We start from the raw sequence: 18,936 nt of genomic DNA on the forward strand, positions 1-18,936 counted from the left end.
TCATTTAGCAAATATATGTGATACCAATTGCCTCTAGTGGGCTGGGCACTAGGTAATAAGAAAAAGAACCTAGACACCAGACTTACAGAGGATAAAAGAGGCACTCCCTGATAAAGGGAAGTATTCACAGGGTAGGCGATGCCTGCGTGGTGGAGATGACATTAAAGAGGCTTCAAGGACTGGAAGGGAAGTTTAAAGAGGTTACATTGTTTTCAAAAAGTAAGATTTGCTCATTTTGTAAGCAGAAATTTCTTAAAATGAGAAGTAGTCAACATTTTGTTTTAAATCAGCGCTTCTAAGAACGCTTAATACCAATACATTATTCTTGTTACCACTCTTTACCAAAATTCTAACTAAATGCCCATGGAACATCACCTTTTTTTACTAAGAAACAGAATTTTTTTTTAGGAGAAATCAGTACAGATCATTCCATTTAAACATGCATTTATGAAGGAGGGAATTTTAGGTCTTTACTAAGTATACCAGGCACACAGCTTGCCACAGTCCCAGCCTCTAAAGTGGCTGGCCCAGTCAGGACTACAGTTGAAAGGGTAGCCCTTAGGCAGCCCTTTTAGGGCTGTTGGTGGATACCTGACTCAGATGTAACAAATCCACATATTTGTGCTGTGATGAACTCTGGCCCCAAAAGGTACAATGGTCCAATCAGATTCCTTCCAGGAATGTGGACACACACACATAGTTAGTGTCCAGAACAAAAGCTGCCAAGTCATGACTTTATCTGAACTCTCAATTCTAGACTCTATAGATTGGCTGCTTATGGGCCAGGTAGATGTATATTACTCAAACCCCATGGTGTCAACCTTTTTAAAATGACTTGCCAGTGTAAAAATCAGAAAACTTCATGCAAAATATGGATTTCAAATTGCCATAAAAATTCTGGAAGACCTAGCATTATTATGCTGTAGCCTGCATGGCTGCAATGAGCTTGTGCTACAGTTTCTTGTGTCTACTGTAGGCAGGGCATGCAACATCCAGCTCCAATCCTGGCCACTCCCTGCTACTCCCTGCTTTTCTTGTTCCCTGTCTGCTTCACCCATTTCCCTGCCACCCTGAGGCAGCCAAAGAAGAGATGCTGGCACAGAAGAGTTAGGAGGGGCCAGAGCTATGAGGAAGCAGAAATTATGCAACCAGAGGGCATGGGTTCAAAACATTTTCTCCTTAACAAGAGAACCCATTTTTAAAACAAAACTGTGCTTGGAATCACATAATTTGAATATTACTAAGATAAAGGCAGCTATGGGGGAGATATGGAGGCAAGTAGGCATAAGACAGAGGAGAAGCGGAGGCCCTCTCTGGAGCTGCGCTGGAGCCCAAATCCCCTTTCAATTCTGCTCTTCCAGAAATCTGTTGTTCTACTTTCCCTTTGTACACACACAATGCCTGCCCGCTTCATCCCCATTTCTCCTCTCTAGCCCTCAAAGTCTTAGCCCTCAGTTCAAGAAGGTTAGGTAACCTGTCCAAAGTTATACATGGACGAGAAAGGACAGTGTAGGGAGTTCTCATCCTATTCATTGCACTATACTCCCTTCTTGATCTGATCAACTACTTCCCTCTCTGAATAACAGTTGTAATTACTTTAATTCATAAAATCATGGCATTTAATGCCTTAAGGATCTGGTGTACATTCGGTATAAAATAAATGTCTGCTGAATTTATTTGTTCAAGAAGGGATCTCCAATTCAGTACAGGTACCTTGATGTCTTATTCTATGGAGTAAATGTACTCCAGTGAAAAAAGTGTCATATCCTTCTGTAAGTTTTCTCCTTCTTATAGTTGGGAAATTGGAGGCTCTGAAAATCCAAGACCCTTTGCTAACACCTGGTAACAGAGCTAACAGAGCTATGAGAAGCACAGAGAGCCCCTTCACCCGTGATCCTTGTCTCCATACAGCACTGTAACAGTTTCCCAGGTCCTCAGAGCTTCAGTCATAAAACAGGTTAATGTAGTTACTTATGAGGAATACCAATCTAGATACAGAAGTTGCGTAAACACTCAATATATATCCAGAGCACTTCACCATCCATAAAACGAGACCATTTCAGAAATAAGCTCAGCATCTGATCTAACACCAGGGTATAAAGTGAATGACCTTTGGTACAGCAGGAAGACTTCACACACAAGTGGAAAAAAGCTTGCCCTCCTTCCCTCTTTTCAACTTCCACACAAGAAGAATTGAGAAACTTGGAAAATTTTGGATTGGATAATACAAAAAATTGGTTTCATCCATTTTGTTTTATAACAATAGAGTGTTAGTGATTTGTTGGTTTTTACTTTTTCCTCTTTTGGTTTTGGGAAGTGGCTGCCCTTAATCTAAAGGGGCTGGTATTTAATTAAATCTGAATGTGTTTTGAGAATAAGCAAATCTTTTTTTTAAATAAATTTTATTTTTATATTCCCCATACAATTGCAACCCCCTTATTTTGACCCCAATCCCTCCCCTCCCTGCCCCCCACCCCCCATAGAGTGTCTCTGGTTCATAGTTGTTTGTTGATTTTGATTTTCACTTTCTTATAGTTATTCATTTTCCTGGTCCCTTATTTAAGTTTTCTAGATTCCTGCTATGAGTGAGACCATCCGGTATTTTTCTTTCTCTTTCTGGCTTGAGAATAAGCAAATCTTAAGAGTAAAAAGAATTTTTGCAATCCCAAATGAATTTTTCTCTGGATAACACAGAGTTCAATTATTCCTTCCCATAATTCCAAGTCAGTCAGTTGATAGACACATATTAACTGGTCCTTTACTGGCGTCTGGTACTGGGGATGCAACATTGAATGAGACAGACAGGGCTTCTACCATCAAGGTGCAGAAGACATCCCATAAACATGGACATAAACACGTAAAGGAGATAAGTTTAAGTACTGATCTGTGCTAGGGCATCAGGGATGGTTTTTCAGAGTTGAGATTTGGAGTTGAGATTTCAATAGTGAAGAGAGGCATCTATGGGAAGAGAACATTCTAAACAGGAGAAATGACCAGAACAGAGGCCTTGAGTCAGCTAGTAAATTTGGAGGGATAAAAAAGGAAGTCAGTAAGATTGACACATACGCAAAGGCGTAGAGAGAGGCAACAAGATGAGGTTCCAGAAACAGATGGTGGTCGGGTCATAGACGCCTTGTGGGGCATGGGAAGGGTTTGATCACAATGGGAAGTCATTGGAGGGTTTTAAGAAGGAAGTCATGTGACCTGACTTCTGCATTGGAACAATCCCTGACTGATGTGCGGTGGGTGGACTTGGAAAAGGCTAAGATGAAGTACTGCAGCCTCTTTAAGGAGGTGGTTACAGTAGACCAAGAAAGAGATGATCGTGGCTGGATTATGTTTGGAGCAACAATGACTATAAGACATGGAAGTAGAGATGGTGGGACACTCTGATGGGGGGTGTGTGTGAGGAAAATATAGGCATCACGGATGATGCTTTGGTATTTTTGAGCAACAGGCAGGGCAGGATAGCGGTGCCATTTACTGAGATAGGAAAGACACAGGATGGAGAGAAGTTTGGAGGACAATCAGTAGTACTACTTAAGCCATGTTATCTTTGAAATGCCTAATTGAGTGTCAAGTACAGGTGTTAAAAGACATTTGAGTATATGAGATGGCACTGAGGTCTAGAGAGAGACATTTGAGCATATATAGAGGGTATTCAAAAAACCGAAAAAACCAAAAGGCCTTCATGTAGGGGTGATGTCTTGGAGAGTAAGCAATGGATAGAGAAGCCAAGCAAAATAGACAGGAGTCTGGTATAAGAAGAGGAACCAGTGGAGAAATAAAATGAAATGAGTTGCTAGTGAGATAGGGAAATCCAGGGACTGGAATGTTCTAACCTAGAAAAGAAGGTTTTCCAAGAAAGAAGGAATGGTCAAGTATGTTCAATGCTGTCAAAAGGTCAAGGTAAATGAGAACAGATAATTAGCTTTTGGGGGGACAAAATGTAGGACATTGGTGACCCTGATAAGGGTTTTTTAATTGGGATGATGTGGAAGTAAATTCCAACAGAGTAAACTGAGGAAAGGAAGCAGGTTGAAGAAAATGAATACTTTCTTTTTGGTTGAAAACACTGAAAACTCTTTCAAAGAGTTGAAGAAAAGTGAAGCTGTACGTGGGGGCAGGACAGAACCAATAGAAAATATGTCAACTCGATTGTTTGATTTATTTATTTATGCATACAAGAACTGGGGCACAGATCAGAGATGGGGGGGGGTAAGAGGATTCACCAGAGACAGAGTGGGAAACAGAACAGGCAGATTGACAGAAGTACACTGCTGAGGAGAGCAGTGGGTGAGTCAGGAGAGGTCTGCTGCACCTTATGGGTTACCTCTCTGGCTGGCCAGGGATAGAACTCCTGCTGCAGAGGCTGCGGATTGCTTTATAGTGTGGTGCTTAACCCCTTGTGCCATCAAGGAGGCCCTTGTTTGACTGATTTTAAAATGGGTAAAGAAGGAATTATTCTCAGTGAAATAAGCCAGAAGGAAAAAGAAAAATATTGGATGGTTTCACTTATAGCAGGAATATAGGGGAACCAAATAAGACATCAGTGTAACAAAAAATAATAACAGTGCAAAACACAATAAAGCAAAAACAGACAATTATAAAGCAGAGACATCCTGCAGGGGAGGAGGAGGGAGAGGGGTCAGGGGGAGGCAGGGAGGAGCACAGGGGACTGAGGTGATGGTGCACGTGTGCATTGGGAAAGGAAATTCTATGGGGACTACACCTGAGGGGGTGGGGGTTAGCAAATATTGTTTAAAGAAGAAAAGAAAAATAAATAAATAAAATGGATAATAAATAGTAAGCCATGTTTTGAAGGCTGGTGTGAATTACCCAGTAGAGGAAATTGATTTACATTCCTACTCACATTCCTACTCACAATTTGGGGGGCGGTGATGGAAAAGAAAAACAAATGCTCTCATTGAGCAAGTTCTCAAAATGTGGCACCTTGAAGCACATTTTTATTTATTTTTTAAATTAAGTATATTGAGTATACCTGAGAGGAAAAAGCAAACATTGTACAAAAATGAACAATGATGAAAAATATATATAAATGAATTATATTTAAAAAAATGAAAATAAGTATATTGAGGTAATGTTGATTACAACACTGTATATGTTTTGGGGGTATAGATTTACATTTCTTTTTTTTTTTGTTGTTTGTTTGTTTTGTTTATACAAGCACTGGGTACAGTCAGAAGCGCGGGAGGGTGAGAGAATTCACCAGAGCCAGAGCGGGGAGCAGAGCAGGCAGAAGGACCAAAGTACACTGCTGAGGGGAGCAGCGGGCGGCAGGAGAGGTCTGCGCACCATGTGGGACCCTCCTCAGGTGGCCGGGGAGCAGCCGGGAATCGAACCGGCGCTGCAGAGGCTGAGCGCAGCTTCGTAACCCAGCACTCAACCGCTGCGCCACCGGGGAGGCCCTAGATTTACATTTCTACAAATGTAAAGGCCCAGCATAAAGCCCCACCAATCTTCATCCCCTTTGCTCTCACCCTCATCCTCCCCTTCTGGTAGCTGCTGTTCTGCAGTCAGATTTCAAGGGTTTGTGAAGTGCATTTTTTTTTTAAAGATTTATTTATTTATGCATACAAGAACCAGGGTGTGAGCCAGAGGTGTGGGGGTGGGGGTGGTAAGAAGATTCACCAGAGACAGAGTGGGGAGCAGAACAGGCAGATTGACTGAGATACACTGCTGAGGGGAGCAGCAGGCAAGACAGGAGAGGTCTGCTGTGTCATGTGGGTAGCTCCCTGGCTGGCCAGGGATCGAACTCATGCCACAGTGGCTGGCAATAGCTTGATACTGTTATCTTTAATCCCTGTGCCACCAGGGAGGCCCCAAGCACATTTTTAAATGTAACACATAGACATATTGAGGTCATGATGAAATAGAAGTAAGATAATAATATAGAAGTAAGATACTGACACACACAGGAAACTTCTCATACTAGGGCTCTGCATTGTCCAACTGCAAGGAACACCAGTCGTTTGGATGGCAGGGTGAGTGGTGTCCCCTGCAGCTGTGCAAGACGGCAGACCTGACCTAAAGCTTCTTTGGCCTACCTCTTCCACCAACCAACCATTGGTGCAGATCCTTCTAAACTTTCTCCTCCATTGATGTAAGAATCTGGTTACAAACATCAACCTACTCACCAGTGCCACATTCAAGGACGGTGACATTGTATTGCTCAATTTGTTTCAGAACAGAAGGCCTGTTACCTCCAGAGGTGATGGCAGATGTAGATGGCAAACTCTGTATCCTAATTTTTATGTCACAATTTAAGATAGCATACATTCAATCCATCTCTACACCTTAAAGCAGGTCTAAATGAAAAAACACTCCAAATTAAATTTCCAAGTTGCTCCAAAAAACAACTTTCATTTTTCTCCATCATTCTCACAGGCATTTGGGAATGCCTGATCAGACCACACATTCTGGGAACCGTCACATACCTCAGATTCTGCAGGATGGGGTGGCAGATCATCCTGTGAGTTGTAACAGATGACTGGGCCTGGGAGTGGGCAGGAGAAGAGTGCCAGTGAGACGTTTTAAAAATTGAAAGGCAAAGGGGAGGGCTTCCCTGGTGGCACAAGGTGTTAAGTACAGCACTATGCAGCTATCCTCAGCCACTGCAGCACGAGTTCAATCCCCGGGCAGGGAGCTACCCACATGGCGCAGCAGACCTCTCCTGTCTCGCCCGCTGCTCCCCTCAGCAGTGTATATCAGTCAATCTGCCTGTTCTGTTCCCTTCTCTTTCTCTGGTGGGTCCTCTCATCCCCCTGCATTTCTGGTCTGTACCCCAGCTCTTGTATGCATAAATAAATAAATCTTTAAAAAAATTGAAATGAAGGGGCTTCTTGCCTTCCCCAGGAAGAAGTGGTTCCCTCTGGTCTTGACTTCCTGGTTACACGCACAACACAATCTGGGTTCCTCATGAGCATGCAGAGCTCAAGATTACCCTTAATCCTCCAGACTGTCATCACCAGGAGGCCTTTTACAATCTCATTGCTGATCTATTTCCTGGTCCTTCCCCCCAAACCTTCTGTCATGTACTTTGGAATCCCTAGTCCCTCAAGAACAGAATACCCTGTGTCCTCAACTTCTTTCCTGAACATTCAATTGGCCTTTATGACCTAACTCAATAGTTCTCCAACATTCAAGGTTTCAGGACACTTGAAAATCATCAGGAACCCCAGAGAGTTTTTGTGTGTGGATGTTACATCTACCAACATTTACTGGATTGAAAATGAAACATTAAAATTGACTTATTATCTTGAAAATAACAAAATCATCACATATTTTATGAAAAATAGATTTTTTTTAAGTCATGGGAAGAATTGTTCTGTTTCACATTTCTGCAAATCTCTTTAACTTGGGCTTAGTGAAAGACACCTGGACTGTGCTGCTCCCTTCTCCCTTCAATCTGTCGTCTTATCACAACTCACATAGTTTCTGAAAAATTCCACTGTACATTCATGAGAGAATGAGAGCAAAAAGACAAGTAATATCTTAGTGTTCCTAGGAAACAATCTTGGACTTGTGAGTCTCTGACAGGAGCTCAGAAATTTTGCGGGGTTCCCAAACCTTACTTTGGGAACCACTGTTCCTAAAAGAAGCCTGGTTCTCCTCTGGAGCCCTTCCTTCCTCCAAAATCCTCTTAAGTGGTTGTGGTTCTCTCCAACACTCCGTGTATCGCTGGACTGGGAAGGATAGTGTTGATTTCCTTGCTTCTTACATCCCTTCCAAACCACAGTATCACCCTAAAAATCCCCATCAAACCATCAGAATATTGTACTCATGTCACCTCCTTATTATAACCATTGCAAATTTCTGGCTTATCCCCTTCTTTTTTTTACATTGCATAATTTATTAATTTATTTTTTATATTTTTTTTAAAAGATTTTATTTATACAAGAACTGGGGTACAGGCCAGATGAGTGGGAGGGTGAGAGAATTCACCAGAGACAGAGCGGGGAACAGAACAGGCAGACTGACGAAATACACTGCTGAGGGGAGCAGCGGGGGAGTCAGGAAAGTTCTGCCATGCCATGTGGGATTCTTGCCTGCCAGCCAGGATCAAACCAGCACTACAGAGGCTGCAGACAGCTTCACAGCACGGCGCTCAACCGCCTGCGACACCAGAGAGGCCCTTTTATTTACATCTTTTACATCATTGTGTATCCCACCATAAAATTCACCCGTGAACCACCACCATAGTCTGTTGTGCTCTTCTCTTGTGGGTTCCTATGGCCACTCATGGCAACTGTGACCTATTTGCTATCTACAAATCTCAGCAGAGCATTCCTTGACTCCCTTCAGAGTATAGCTCATATCACAAGGCAGGCCTGGAGACGCCTAGGCTGCCCTTGATCTGATTATGTGACTATCTCCATGGGGGTCTCGGGATAACTCTGCCTGTGATAACATCAAATACTTTGCTTACGCAAATGCCTCTTGACATATGGTCGTGACATCCCCTTCCTTGTCCCTCGTAAAACTTTGCCAGTCCTATCCCACCCTCTGGACTTTATTCCTCATACCACTGTCACATGACCAGCTTTTACTAGCCTGTGTGCTTTCAATAAATGGCACAAGAACTTCTGCTCAAGTAGCAGAGTCTTGCCTTCCAACCTGCTTCATGACTGCTGTGTCCCTCATCGTGTTCCCAACACAAAGCGGCCACAAAGCTCCTGTCACAACATTCTCTCCCTGTTTTGATCCATTTTCCTTCCATCCCTTACAGAATGTCTCTGATTTATGGTTGTCTGCTAATTTTGTTGGTTTTTTATTATTGTTGTTGTTGTTGTTATTTTATTTCCTGATCCCTTATTTGGTTCCCCTATATTGCTTCTATAAGTGAAGCCATCCAATATTTTTCTTTTTCCTTCTGGCATATTTCACTGAGAATGATCCCTTCTGATTCCATGCATGTTGCTGCAAATGGCATAAGTTTATATTTTTTGAATTACATCTTCTTGATCCCATGGGGCATTTGGGTTTTTACCGTATCTTACCTATTATAAATAATGCACGTATCTTTTTTTTCCTTTTTTTAATAATAAATTTTATTTTTATATTCCCCATACAGTTGCAACCCCCCCTTTCTGATCCCAATCCCTCCCCTCCGCCCCCCACCCAGCCAAAAGTGTCTCTGTTTCATAGTTTTTTGTTGATTCTGATTTTCACTTTCTTATAGTTATTCAATTAATGCACGTATCTTTTTGAATGAATGTTTTTGTGTCCTCTGGGTAGATTTCTAGGAGTGGAATTGCTGAGTCATATGGTAGCTCCATTTTTAGTAGTTTGAGGAAACTCCACACAACTTTCTATGGTGGTTGGACCAGTTTGCACTCCCACCAGCAGTGTAGGAAAGTTCCTTTCCTTGAAACTTGACCTCCAAGTTCGGGGGCACTCTCCTAACGATTTCTTTTGGTGATTTCACTATTCATGGAAATACTACTTCCCATTCCTGACAGATCAGTTCTTTGACCTCTGCTCCAATGACCTTGTCCTCCACTCTACAACAGTCATCACTCTTGACCTTGACCACATCATTTCCTATTGTCACCCTCTCACCCTCTCTAATCACCTTTTCCCATCTTTCCAGTTTACTCCCTCAGGGACCCTAACTCACATAATTCTTCAACTTCTTGGGCTAAACTACTTTTCATGACCCCTCATTAACCTTGTGTCCTCCCCACCCAGAAAAAATTCCATTATTATAGTGACTTCCTCAAATGCTCCCTGGATTCTCTTGCCCCTTTCTTGCCTCATTGCATTTGCTTTGCTAAGTAGAAGCTGTTCATTACAATTCTCCTTCTTCTTGGTGTCTGCATCAGTGTACACATGACTGGAGAAATATTCACAACCACACCGTCTGTTTTCCCCTTTAATCGTTCTCACCATGGGTCCTTAGTTCTGCTCAGCACTCACACCAAATGTCTCCCGTCTGTTTACTCTCACTGTCCACTATATCCATCTTTCCAAAAATTTCTTCCACATTCTCACTCTCATCTGAGAGTTCTTATTCTGTAAGAACACAGGAACACCTAACAATAATTTCCAAGATGGACTGAAAGTTTGTGGTACCCCCTGCCCCCAGAAAAATTCTATATTGAACACCTAGTGACCAATGTGATGGTATTGGAAACTGGGTCCTTTAAAAGGCAGTTAAGGTTAGATGAGGTTGTGAGGATGGGTCCCTCAGGATGGGACTTGTGCCTGTAATAAAAGAAAAAGAGACACAAGATCTCTCATCTGTCTCTCTCCACCAAGGAAAAGTCATATGAACACAGCAAGAAGGCAGCATCTACAAATGAGGAAGAGAAGCTTCACCAAGAAGCAAATCTACCCGTACCTTGATCTTATACTTCCCAGCCTCCACAACTATGAGAAAACAGATATCTGTTATTTAAGTCCCACCCTACCAAGGTATTTATTATAGCCACCAAAGCTAAGACACATATACTACCACAGTTGTATCTATCCTCCAGCTAGAATTGGTAGCCATATTCTGTCTCCCTCCTGTTCCGGGCAATGAGCTTCCAGCATAGAATCTGAGGTTAAACCTTCTATTCTGTACTACATCCCATCCCTTCCACTTCCCTACCCCCTAATGGGGCACTAGGGTTCTCCCTACCCCTACCCCTCTGGTTTATATAGAGCAAAACACCTTCCAAGAGTTTTCCACAGTCATCACCCCTAATATGTCTTCTTTTTCCATTTTCTTGACCCTCGCCAATAAGGATTTTATCTTTTCAATACTGTTGAAATGACCTGTCAAGGTTACCCTTGATTTTCTTGTCCCATATTGCTCAGTGAATACTTGTTGAAGAAATGAATGAATGAATAAATGAATTCTCAGAAACAGAAAAAGTCACCACAGAAAAGTCACATATACATGTGCATGAATACATGGAAAAACAGAGGGAGAGGAGATTGGGGTGGGTAGATGGATGGTGGGGAGAGAGAGAGAGAGAGAGAGAGAGAGAGAGAGAGAGAGAGAGAGAAGGACACTTTCTAGTCCGTCTCTAGCTTCCTGAAGACCAGCTTGGTCTTTTTTCTACATGAGGTCTCTCTCTTATTTAACAGTGGAGTGCATGTAAGGCTGTCCTTTGTGACATAGACCAAACTAGTCATCCCTTCTAGTGTAAGCCAAGCCAAACCTGTAAGTCAGGAAACATTCCCTTGTGGGAAGAAGTTGAATTTTGGGTGGGATGTAGTAGCAATATTTGAGGGCAGATCCTTAAACCACTGGAGTCTCAGTTGCCAATATAACCTGGTTTTCAGGTTTATGAGAGTTAGATGAAATACTTGGCTAAACCCTTGGCACATCATAGTACCTCTTTATAGTAACAGTCAAAAAGTAAAGGCCACCATATTTCAAATAAGAGATCTGTGGGTTTATATTCCGTAAGTTTGCTTCCCTAAGTAAATCATCTCAATTCTTTTATGGTTAACCCCTATATTGTGCCTGATTTCCAATTTGGTTCACGTATGTCTTGGTCTTTATTTATACTCTAATAATTATTGTATTTCTACAATACAAATACACCATAGTATTAAATATACTGTAAGAAGAGTATAAGGGAGACTTCAATAAGTGGTCCAAGAATACGCAAATAAAATGGGAATCTTAAAACTAACACATGACACTCAACCTTCCCCACTTCAATAACGGGTAAAATAAAAAATTAAGAGCAAGGACAATGGCACAATATAGTATATGCACTGTCTATATTTAAAGACAAAGGGAATAGGGCCTCTAGTGGTGCAAGGGGTCAAGACGAGGTCAAGGCCCCCCCACCAGGGAGCAACCCACATGATGCAGCAGACTTCTCCTGATTTGCCCGCTGCTCCCCTCAGCAGTGTACTGCAGTCAGTCTGCCTGTTCTGCTCCCCACTCTGTGTCTGGTGAATCCTTTCACCCCCACACCTCTGGCCTGTACCCCAGCTCTTGTATACATAAATAAATATTTTTAAAAAATAAAGGTAAAGGAAATAAACAAAAAAAGTGTGTATTCGTATTCATTCCTGCCTGTGGGGGAGGGAAATGAAAGAGAAAAAGGAGACAGGGAGAAATGAGTTTTTGTAGCAACAGTCTGACCAGGATGGCTCTGCTGGGCTTCATCAAGAGGCCAGATAAAAAAATCCCTCAAGGCGTTTGGACTCCTTTCCTCAGCGTTGGTGCCCACCACACAACCCTCTAAGCACTATTTCAGGAGCCTGGAGGTGGAGATAGACCCTCAAGGTTCATCCTAAGCTGTTTGGGGTTGACTCGTGCTCACTAAATTCTCCAGTGCATACACTAACATACTAATGTATAAACTAAGATAATAGTTAATGTGTAACCAGCAATACTGGTTTCCAGGACTCTGCTTAGAACCACAGCGATAAATTCTTTCCTTGGGTGAAAGAGTCAGCATTAATAGAAAAGTTATTCATTTTTTCATTTTCCATTTTCATGTAAATCTTCCTTTCTAAGATGGAATTTAAAAAGCTTTGCATATTGCATATGCCTCTCTTCCCTACTCCCTCCCTCCTTGCTCCTCTCTCTTTCTCGCTCTCTCTCGCTCTCTCTCACACATACATAGAATCTCTAACAACAATTACAGCTGACTTTAATATCAGTGACAGATATTCTATGCGCCAAGTCTAGGTCCAGCATCTTCTCAGACAATACTAAGACACGGTGCTGTTGTTACCCCCATTTTACAGATGGGGGGTAATTAGTTTTGCCCTTTCCCGAAGGCACACAACTTGTTAGAAATAGAAATAACCACAAATGACAAGGTTTTATTTCCCATTGTGAGCTCTTCCCTACCCTTAGTCATACTGCCTCACAATTTAGGGAGCGGAAGTTGCAGAGCTGTTCGGGGAAGATAAATATTTTCATCCAAACCAACTGCAGGGAGGTTTTCTGGGGGACATGGGAATTGAGGGGAATTCTGCAGAAACAGAGCATGGGCAGAGCAAAGATGCCCTGTCCCAAGTAGGTAAGGCCCCTAAGGGTGCTTGACTATGTCTCTTGTTCAAGGTAAGCCAGGCTGGAGAGTGGATGCCATCCTGGCAGAGAGCTGTCATCCTGTCTACTAACTGGGACAGTTCTGGGCCGAGAGGACACAGGACAGCCAGTCACTCAGCATCTGCTGCACTTCTCTCCATCTGTGTGATACTCATGTCCCCTGAGTTTCATCAGTGAAGCTCAGCTTAGAGCCCCTAGATGGGCATCTCTCAAACTGCTCTCTGAGGAGATATAATATCTCAAGATATTGCTAGTGTTACTAGAGGAAGGGTCCCGTGTCAAGTAATTGTTGGTAATACCGCACACAATAGCATGACATGCATTAGAGTACTCAGAGCATGGGGGAAGGGTCTGCAGGAAAGCAACATTCAATCATTTCATCCTTTTTTTCATGCAATACTATTAACAATCTAAGGATATAATGTTCCCCAGAACGCAAGAGGGAAATGCTGTCCTAGACAGAATTATCTCGGTCAAATTTGTTCTGAAAAGGGCCCAGGACTAAATAAGATCAAGGGGAGATCTTAATTGAGTCTACTTGGTAGACTCTGCTTTCTGCTTTTTAATTTCTTGGATGACTAATCTACTGATAGTGCCCTAAATTTACAGGGAAAAAAATATCCCTGCTTCACTTTCTACTGCAGAAACAAAACGAGTGACCTTGAACAATCATTCTCCCTGACCTCATCTGGGCTGGAGAGAAGAATAACCAGCGATCTCCTCCATGAGAAGGGATGAGGAGTCTGCATACAGATGTGCTGTAAGGAGGGTGGACAGTAAATTAGCATGAGCAGCCATTTTTCCTGAGTGCACCTGAGGTCCCCCACCCCTAGGCACCCTTGAGGACCCCTGCAAACAGAAACTTCCTTATAGCCTGCCCATGATGCATCATCAACCTGTCATTTGGAGCACTGCACCAAAGCCTAGCACTGTGCCTTCACTCAGCAGATACTCAATAAATATTTATTAAAGGAAGGAAGGAAGGGAGGGGGGAAGGAAGGAAACATTGAGGTTTGGTGATGGTCTCTTGCCCAACATCACACCTCTTGCAGCAGGAGAGCCAGAAATTAAATGCAGAAACATTGAGTCCTTCTGTACCTCCCCAAGCTGACAAGCTTTTGTTAACTAGCACACAACTCGCTGCTAGGAGCTGTCCCAGGGTTCTTGGAATGTTAGTTTTGGCATTGTAGTTTGTGCAGCCAAAATTGCTGTGTTTATCTAGTACTTTTTTTTTTTTTGGCGAGCCTGATAATAGCAGCTAACTTTTAATGAGCACTTACTATGTGCCAGGCAGACACTACAAACTTCACATGGCTCAGTCCCCACAACCATCCTGAGAAATAAGTACAATTATAACCCAGATTTTACATTTTACCCAGATATTTACAGATAAAGTAAGATTAGGTGAGAACTTCTAATTAACTGGTGAAATCAGAATTTGCCCCTCTAAATTCCTGCTCTTAGCCTCATTACTAAATCCACTTCATCTTCAACATCAGAAATCCTGAGAGAAGGGCAAGGACTGCTCACAGTTGGATAAATAAAATCTTTATTAATTTTACCCTTAAATGTGTTCACCACACATAATCCTGAGCACATTACAAATACTTTTTTTAAAGATTTATTTATCCATTTATACAAGCACTGGGTACAGTCAGAAGCGCGGGAGGGTGAGAGAATTCACCAGAGCCAGAGCGGGGAGCAGAGCAGGCAGAAGGACCAAAGTACACTGCTGAAGGGAGCAGCAGGTGGCAGGAGAGGTCTGCGCGCCATGTGGGACCCTCCTCTGGTGGCCGGGGAGCAGCCAGGGATTGAACCGGCGCTGCAGAGGCTGCAGGCAGCTTCGCAACCCAGTGCTCAACCGCTGCGCCACCGGGGAGGCCCACATTACAAATATTGACTCACTGGATTCTCATAATACTACAAAACAACAATCTGAGGCCAGTATAATTATTATTTCCGTTTCATAGATGAGGATGCTGAGGCACAGAAAGTAATAGCCAAAGCCACATAGGAGGTGGAAGAGCTGGGATTCAAACCCCGGCATTATGGTGACACCCCTTCTCCCCCTGTTCTTAGGCTTAACGACCTCAGAGCTCTGCCTGAAAACAGTTAAAAGTGAAATACCCTTCCAAGCCCCTTAGAATGGACTGGAAGAGGAGCACAGAGCCACCTGCAGTCCTGGAAGTTAACAGGAGCCAGGGAACTTGCACAACTAATTGCTGTTCAATTTGGATTTTCTGGCTGAATGGGTTCCTGTTCGCCCTGGACATTAATAGTCAATTGTTATTGTGCATTCTTGTGGGGGGGTATTCTCCTTGGCACTGCTGCTTGTGCAAGGGTGAGCTCTCAACCAGGGTCTGGCAGGTAAAGCTGCGGGAGGGGGGTGGGGGAAGGCCAATTCCTTTTGTCATGTGAGCTCGGCAGACATGGGTCAACTCCTGGTCATCCCCCTGACTTAGAAGCTGCGCCCCTTCTCCTGCTGCAGGAAACCTGTGTGGGGACAGTTCACAATCCTTCCGAGGAATGACAGAGGGGGCAGAGGAAGGAAGAGAGAAAGAGATGAGTCAAGTTGTTTGTTAGCAGAAGGGGCAAAAGGTCTTCTCAGGAAGCAGCAGGGAGCTGCCACCACAGCATCTGCAGAAAGGACTTGAGTCACTGGCGGTGAATCCCGCTTAGGGCGGTAAGCTGACCTGTGGTGACTGGACAGAGGACCAGGAGGAACAGCTGTCCTGGCATGTGCAGGCCCTCAGTGGATACACGTAAAATAACCTGGGACTTGAACAGAATTGAGCAGCATCTCAAAGAACTGGCCTTTACTTTCTTCTGGTCTATAAACACTTGCCTTCCTTTTCTGTCCGCCAGCATGACTAAAGGGTGCTATGTGACATCTTGACCACTGCCTCATTCCCGGATGCTCTTTCTTCGGTCCCCCCTTACCTGATGCCAGGTCAGTGGGTTGCTTGTGTGTCTGTCGGGAACAGGCAGGCTGGCATACAGGTCAAAGGTACAGGCCAGGGAGCCAAACCAGTTTTCCGCGCTGGTCTTGAAATACCCGCGAAGGGCATTTCACTTTTAAATAACTTACCACGGTGAGTTCAGGTGTTCCTTCCATGCCCTGCCCTACAGCACCTTGCTCTCTTGCTGCCCCTTAGAGCATCCATTTCTGCTCCAGGAACCAGGTGGAGGGATTGTCCCTCACCTCCACCCCAGGCAGGCCACCCCAGGACTTACACACCCGCCCCTATAGCTCCTGGCTCCATGTGTTTCCGTGATCTGCTCACCCACCTGTCTCTGCTTACAAATACAACATCATTGACGCCATGTGATTTATCTTTGAATCCCCAAAACCTGGCTGGGAGGCAGAGGGCCTCTTTAAAAGCTTTTATGGAAGTAAAAGGGGCAAAGTGAGGATAAGGAAAAAGACAGATGGAGACAGGAAGGAGGCAGGCATCATTGGTTATGTCTTTAAATCAGCAGCTTGCTATTAGATGCTGGAAGAGTGTTCCTTTCCCCCAAATGTCTACTCTGCCTGCCCACTACCTAAAATCTCCTTGGGTGGTTCGTTCCTGGGATAAAGACACCGTCTCGAGGGCCTGTACCCCAGTTCTTGTATGTATAAATAAATAAATCTTTAAAAAAAAAAGACACTGTCTCCAGGATCTCCTTGTTCCTTTTCTAAGAGGAATGTGTTAAACTATTAACAGTCAAGCACCTTGGTTGTTTTTTACACTGTGGGTTTGCAAAAGACAAATGAAAGCAAAGCACATCAGCACTTGGTACTAACCGTGGAGAAAGGGGGCCCAAAAAGGGTACAGAGGGGTCAGAGGCTTAAAAATATGTCAACCTCAGTGAGTCTGAATGATAAGGATGAGAACATGCCATGCCCATTTCCACTCTGCCCTGCCTGCCGCCACATTCTCCCTGTGGGCATCACTTAGGCAAAATTCTCTTTTCAGACTCTCCCTGGGGCCCTGTTCTTACACGCAAGATGCAACACTAATGACAGCTACACCGCCTGGGTTGCTGACAGAATGTCTCTTCTCTCTATCTCTTGTTCTCTCTCATTTTCCCTTGTAAGATAAGTACCTGCTCATTATTACTTCAGTTCTATGACTTTGGACTTGTGAAGGGAGAAGGCCTTCTTGTCAACTAGCACCCCAAAGTGCAAGAGACACTACAGCTCCCTTGACCTAATGCTCTGCCCCTTGCCAGAGTCCTCCGCAGCAGCCCCTCTAGAAGTGCACAGGTGGCTTCTGCTTGAACCCCTCCAGGGAAGAGGTGCTACCACTCAAAGTGACCCCTCCAGTCTGGAAAATTCCACGGGTTGGACAGAACCAGAAGCTGGTGTTCTGAAACTATGCATAAGTTCAGGGTAAGAAAAAGGGTGTGTCTCTGCCTCATTTTTTAAAAAATAGATATAAATTTACCTACAAGATGAACAAGCATGGCTAATTTTATGTGTCAACATGGCTGGGCTAAGGGAGGCTCAGATAACCTGTAAAACATTATTCGTGAGTGTGCCTGTAAAGGTGTTCCTGCAGGAGATCAGTGTTTCCATCTGCAGACAAGTAAGAAGATCACCCTCATCGATGTGAGTGAGGATCATCCAGTCCATTGCCTAGAACAGAAAGAGCAAAGGACAGGCAAATATGTTCTCTGCTTGATCCAGGACATCAGTGGCCTTGGGCACCAGTGCTTCTGGCTCCCCTATTTTTTCCAATGGCAATGTTAAACTGTATGTGTACACACACACACACACACACACACACACATTTCTCTGTTTCTTTAGAGAATCCTAACTAACAAGTATAAACAAACACTCAGTCTTTTGATCATATTCCTTCAAAATCTGCTTTTTGCAAACAGAAAGAGTAAACACCCATGGTTCTCAAACATTTTGGACTCTGGACCCCTCTATACACTTAAAATTTATTCATGGTTCCCTAAAATAGGGGGTTTTTTGGGTTTCACCTCTCAGTGTTTATGCTTCCGAAACTAAAACAGAAAAAATTTAAATAGCTCTTTACTTTCATTTAAAAACTAATTTAAGGATCCATTGCATGTTAATACAAATAACATATTTTTGTGAAACCTGGCTGCATTTTCTCAAAGCAAAATATATACAGCAAGGAGAGTGGCATTTTTCATTGGTGCACATATTTTAGTGCCAGGTTTAAGAGAAAATAGCTGGGTTCTCATAGCTGCCTCTGCATTCAATCTGTTGCAAGACCTATGTCATGTCACCTCTGGAAAACTCCACTGTTTGTGTGAGAACTAGAGTGGGAGAGCCAAAAACTAATATTAGTAGTAATAACCTAAATTTTATTATTATTATTAAAATAGTACTTTTATTATTATTATTAAAATAGTTTTCAGTTTATGGATGCTAAGAAAGTAACCAAAACTAGCTACATAATTTGCAATTCAAGCTGTGAAAGTGAGGTCCCTTGTTCAATAGTTATTAAGAATTTCAATATAGCCACAGCAGAGTATTCAGGCATGGGGGGCCCCTGTGTGACCGCAGAGGTCCTGAGGGCAACTTCAAGGGTCCCCAGACCACTGCTGCTCTACCTGCATCTTGAATCAAATAGCTGACTTGGGATTATTTGTATGCACCAAGTGCTATGGAGATAGGAGTATGCGTGTGCGTGCGCGTGTGCGTGTGTGTGCGTGTGCACACAAGCATGTTGTTTAAGCTGCTGGAGGTAAAAATGTTTTTGACCAATACAAATGCATAACAAGATAAAAACATAACTTGTACAGGTGTTTTCTCTGTGGTTGTCTACCCCCAAACCTTCTACCCTTATTCAGCTTGACCCCCCACACACACACCCACTAGCTGATGGATTGCACCCCTTATGTTCCAGATGACTGCACACCAGATAGTCAGATACTTGACATGG

At 43.3% G+C, this 18,936-nt stretch overlaps 1 protein-coding gene across 6 annotated transcripts in view; it reads right to left on the reverse strand.

Annotated features, from left to right (window-relative positions):
* The window catches only part of PRR5L (proline rich 5 like), a 150,872-nt gene that overhangs the window by 74,417 nt on the left and 57,519 nt on the right, over positions 1–18,936 (reverse strand). For 4 of the 6 annotated variants that reach the window (XM_054699268.1, XM_054699265.1, XM_054699267.1 and 1 more), the window contains one exon: positions 6,459–6,517. The exons of the other annotated variants lie outside the window; for them this stretch is intronic. The gene's annotated coding sequence lies outside the window, so the exon portion shown is untranslated. The remainder of the gene's footprint in view (positions 1–6,458; positions 6,518–18,936) is intronic. 6 annotated transcript variants of the gene reach the window in all.

This window comes from Talpa occidentalis, unplaced genomic scaffold (assembly GCF_014898055.3).
Source record: "Talpa occidentalis isolate TD23 unplaced genomic scaffold, MPIMG_talOcc4v2.1 talOcc4.3, whole genome shotgun sequence".
Taxonomy (NCBI): domain Eukaryota; kingdom Metazoa; phylum Chordata; class Mammalia; order Eulipotyphla; family Talpidae; genus Talpa; species Talpa occidentalis.